This window comes from Pinus tabuliformis, chromosome 3_1 (genome assembly GCF_031772625.1).
Source record: "Pinus tabuliformis cultivar Carrire ecotype Pingquan chromosome 3_1, CPIR1, whole genome shotgun sequence".
Taxonomy (NCBI): Eukaryota; Viridiplantae; Streptophyta; class Pinopsida; order Pinales; family Pinaceae; genus Pinus; species Pinus tabuliformis.
Genome location: NC_142301.1, coordinates 45,659,222 through 45,664,762, shown reverse-complemented (window position 1 = coordinate 45,664,762; position 5,541 = coordinate 45,659,222). Strand labels below are relative to the sequence as shown.

The following is a 5,541-nucleotide window of genomic DNA, read 5'->3' as shown; positions in this document are numbered from 1 at the left end:
TTATGTATTTTTACATATAGAATCTAGATTATAAAAGATGAATGGTAATATGAAATTCTTATTTTGTTATATATACAAATATGTGTGTGTGTGTATGTGTGTCATTTCCTTTCTCTATCATATCTATATTTTTTGAAAATTTTCCGTATCCATTTCAAACCCCGTATTCGTATTTATCCCTGTATTCGTTTCAGTGCAACTTAAGCACTGACCCTTAGCTGACTTTCCTATGTGGTGCTCCTCTATGATCCCAAGATCTATCCTCAAAACGCTCTCCAACAAATACAATGAATTTGAGAATGGCTTAAGGCCTTTTCCGCCACTTTGCTTGTCTTGTCTTGCTTACTCTAATTCTTAACATTTACAATGATACATCCCACTCTTTTTCTACCTTTCCTAGACAACCAATCGATCTTTCTCCCTCTCAACCACTGAAGCACACTCCAACAATACATTGTATGGCTAAATTTGAATATGTATGGCTTGTGCATGAAGAAAATATAGCTAGTGGTATGGACTATATATAGCCTGTTGTGCTTATTGGTCTCTTTAGCAGATCTGCTCTTTTTCTCTTTTTGGTGCACTCTTCCTTCCTCCAACTCTCTTGCTCTTATCATGTGTGTGAAATATCTCCTATCGGGTCCTCAATCCTACCTGCCACCTATCTCAATCATGGGATGTATAGTTAATATTAAATTCATCGATTCCTAAGACTAGTTTACTTCTCAATCCTAGCTGCCACCTATCTCAATCATGGGATGTATAGTTAATATTAAATTCTTAGATTCCTAACACTAGTTTACTTCAAAACATAAGGCTTCATTTTTATATTTTATTTTCAAGTGAAATTACAAAATAGAATTAGTGATCACTTTTTCAAGATAGTCATCAAAAAAATTTCTTGAACCACTTAGTGCACATTCACATTGAACCTTTGCCAGAAGTTTTTTCTCAAACAACATTTTTCAACAATAAAATGTGTCACATGAATAAGGATACATAAAAATTGTGAAAACATTTTTGGTTACTTTATTTTGAACTCTAAAAGCTTAGAGGATCTTTACAATCATAAGATTATAGAGAGAACTGTATTTGTCTTTGGAGAGATTTCTCTCCTAAACATGTTTTCATAGCTATTATAATGTCAACAAACAACTATGAAGAGAAATGAATTAGATGATAATGATGTAGAGTGATATAAAATCAATCAACTCAAACAAAATTTGGTACTGTACTTAGAAAGCATTAAGTCATCCTATAAATTTCAGAAAGCGCATGATGGGATTTGTTAAAGCGATCAGATATGATGAGCCTGAAATAAAGGCATAGAAGCAATACGTAAACCTGAAGAACCTTGAACTTTAATTTATGAATTATCTTAGAAACATCTGCCAGAGTTCATGGCAGACAATGCTTTCATTATTTCATTCAATGATCAGTCTAGGCAACTTACACATCAGCTTTTTAGTTACTTGCTTGTTACACCTTAGATTTCTAGACGTTACATTGTAGTGAAAATAGAAGCAACCCAAACTGGCCCACAACATCATAGGTGTTTATTTTGTGCAGTTATGTTTGTTGCTTGCCTCTGTTAGAGTCACCAATAATCCTTACAGGAACAAAATCCATTTCTGAAATAATGGAAACGGTTTGCATCCCTCACAATAATTTCTCGTCTTACAATTTTGGAAATGAATTTGGTAGCATTATGGCAGTCACCACACATACGAAGGTTTTTGGTGATCCTTATAGCAGCGCTAGGGCTTGTGTTGATAAGCCCAAATGCAATGGCTAACTTCTCACTGTGACTGCTGAGCATTTGTCCCTTCACCTCCTCTTCCACATCATGCAGCACAAAGTCAGTGTTGGGTATGTACCCTGCCTCTTTCATCTGCCCAGCCAAGGTCTCCAAAGTTCCATAAACATTCTCAGATTGAGGGTGTGATCTATCTCCAACAAGGAAGGCATGAACTCTCTTATTTACCAAAATCGAACTGCATCCTGGTGTTTTTCTCAGCCCCAGTTCTTTCATCATCGTCCTTACCTTCGCTACATCATTCCATCTCCCAGATGCAGCATAGATATTCGAAAGTAGAACATAATAGCCAACATTTTTAGGGTCTAATTCAAAAAGACGTTCAGCCACATATTGGGCCAGCTTTATGTTGTGGTGAACTCTGCAGGCACCAAGCAAGGCCCCCCACACACTAATGTTGGGTTTTAATGGCATTCTTTCAATGATTTCTTGTGCTTCACTTAGACGCCCAGCACGGCCAAGAAGATCAATCATGCATGCAAAATGGTCCACACTGGGCGTGATGCAATAATCTTGAATCATAGAATCAAAGTATCCAATACCTTCATCCACCAGACCTGCATGACTGCATGCAGATAAAACTGATTGGAAGGTGATATGGTCCGGTCTTATACCTATATTTATCATTTTGGAAAATAGATGCAGGGCTTCTTCACAATGCCCGTGCATCCCATACCCAGCAATCATTGCACTCCAAGGAATCACATCTCTCTTTGATATCTTGTCAAATGCTCTCTGTGCAAAATCTATATTCCCACATTTGGCATACATGTCTATAAGGGCAGTACCCACAATAACATCTGAATCAAACCCATTTCTAATTATGTAACCATTGATTGAATTACCTCGTTGCAGAGATGCCAAATGTGAGCATGCAGTGAGCAAACCCACAATGGTGACCGAGTCAGGCTTCAAATCTGCCTCTTGCATATGGTAAAAGAATGTCAAGGCCTCATGGGCTTGTCCATTCTGGGCATATCCCGTAATCATTGCATTCCAGGAAGCTAAATCTCTTTCAAGCATCTTGTTAAATAATTGGTTTGTAATCTCCATGCTCCCACATTTAGCATACATGTCTACGAGGGCAGTGCTCACAACAACATCAAACTCAAATCCTCTTCTAATTATGCAACCATGGATGCACTTACCTTCCGGCAAAGCTTTCAAATGAGCACATGCAGGAAGCACACTCGCCATTGTGAAGGAGTTGGGCCGAAGCCCTTCTAGTTGCATTTTCTGAAATAATGATAAGGCTTCTTTGGCATGTCCACTTTGGGTATACCCTGTAATCATTGCACTCCATGATACTACATCACTTCTTAACATTTTGTCAAAAACTTGCCGAGCCATCTCCATGTTGCCACATTTAACATACATATCTATCAGAGAATTTCCCACAAAAACATCGACCTCCAAATGCCTTCTAAGAATGTAACCATGTATTGACATACCTTGCTGCAATGATGCCGAATGTGCACAAGCTTGAAGCACGATTGCCGCAGTTACACAATTTGGTGTCACGTTTTCTGCCACCATATTATGAAAGAGTATCAAGGCCTCAATGGCAAGCCCATTCTGGACATACCCAGATATCATTATGTTCCATGAAACCACATTCTTGTTTGAAATTTTGTCAAACCAGCGTTGTGCAAACTCTATACTCCCACATTTGGCATACATGTCCATAAGAGAATTCTCCACAGAAATGTCCGACTGAGGGCCTCTTTGTTTTATGTGATCATGAATTAGCTTGCCTTGCTGCAGATCACCTAGATGAGCACATGCCTGGAGGACACTGACCATGGTGACAGAGTTGGGATCCATCCCTGCCTGTTGCATTTGATGAAATAACGTCAGGGCCTCACCCCAATATCCATTATGGACATACCCAGCAATCATTGCACTCCACGAAACAACATCTCTTGTAGGCATTTTGTCAAGCACTTGCTGTGCATCTTCTATGCTGCCACATTTTGCGTACATATTTATCAAGGCAGTTCCCACAAAAACATCTGAGTCAAATCCAAGTCTTATTAAGTGATTATGAATCTCTTTGCCCTCCTGCAGAGCTGATAGGCCAGCACATGCCTTGAGGACAACGGGGAAGGTGAATTTGTCTGGATGAATACCTGCTTGTCGCATTTGGCTATACAAACTAAGGGCTTCCTCACAGAACCCATGGGTAGCATAACCTCTTATCATGACATTCCATGAGTAAATATTTTGATTGTATGAAGTGCTAAAAATCAAATGGGCATTTTCCATGCTGCCATATGTAGCATACATGCTGACCAGTTTGACAGTTAGGGATTGGTTGAGCTTAATTCCACTTCTCAGCATGTGCGCATGGACTTCTTTCAGTTGTTTAGTGTTCTTGCATACCTGAAACAAAGAAGCATACGAATTGGAGTCATGGGGCTTATTACGTGGTTTAATGTTGTTGCTTTCCGACTTCCACTTTGGTGAAGCAGCCTCGGGGATTAGCCCGGCATCATGAAAATGGTTTCGGCTTGTGGATGATGGCAGCAATTCCATTGTTGCCACTGTCACAGCCGTGGGTTATGAACAAAAGCATTCATGTCAGTATATGAAGTGAGATTTCTGTTTACGAAAAGCAAGTTTATGGACTATTAAAAACCAACGATTATCAGCAACACCATTTGAGATTTTATCATTTATATTTGTGTCAAGATTTTATATATATGTGTGATGTGGGGGACCATTTGAGATTTTATCGTTTATATTTTTGTCAAGAGTTTTTTTACAAATGTGTATGTGGAGAGTGTAAAATCCAATCTATTGTCGAGCACCTGGTTTAAGGTTTAGGAAATATATGTTTTTGGGTTTTTATTATGCAAACTATGTCCTATTTTATCGTTTAAGCGTGAGCACAGGATTAAAATTCTTACGGCGGCCTACCTATTTTCGAATTGGGGACGAAGAAAATGATTTTTTTAAAATAAAAATGATATGAACGGTCTAGATTTAGGATGAGTGGGATATTCTTTGTCGAACTCTCAATTTAAGGGTTAAAATTTAATCTACAACCTTAATTTTCTTCCATTTTATTCTTTGATTCGATTTCTGCGGTCTAATTAGGTTTCTGTGGTCTGGTTAGGTGTTAAGGTGGTTAAAGGATTCATCAAAATTCACGGAATGACAACCGGAATCGTTTTAATTTAGGTTCGATGGCTGCTTGATCACATGCTCCTTTGTTCGACTCCTTCAGCATGCTATTTAATAATAGATATGCGGAGGAATTACAGAATTCATATAGTTTTTTTTGATTTCAATGTGTGATCACTAACGGATCTGAAATCGCTTTCAAAACGTTCGAACAAATTGAACAATTCTAAGTCGGTGAATTTCAAAGTTGGATGATTCTTCGTTTAGGATAAAAGTTATTTTATTAAATGTAAATATTTAAATGGCGGTTTATGTTTTATCGAGGTTTACACACTCTTAGTGATAAGTATCCATTATAAATGAATTAATCTTTTTCTATCCAATAAACTAGCTAGCCTCTACCAATTAAAAAAAAATTATAACACAAAATCGACCTTTACTACATCCCTAAATTTTGTGAGCCCTTAAGTTTTTCCGATCAAAATATATTAATATTTAACAAAGCTATTCATTTTTTAACCCAAAAAAGTTTTTAGCTTAAATGAATTTGGTCTACATTAATGAGAAGCTATGGAATAGCAATTTTAATGAATTTCGTC

General features: G+C 37.6%; 1 pseudogene; it reads right to left on the bottom strand.

Annotated features, from left to right (window-relative positions):
* Nucleotides 1–1,373: 1,373 nt before the first annotated feature.
* Nucleotides 1,374–4,501, bottom strand: LOC149185690 (pentatricopeptide repeat-containing protein At3g26782, mitochondrial pseudogene; annotated as a pseudogene).
* Nucleotides 4,502–5,541: the final 1,040 nt, after the last annotated feature.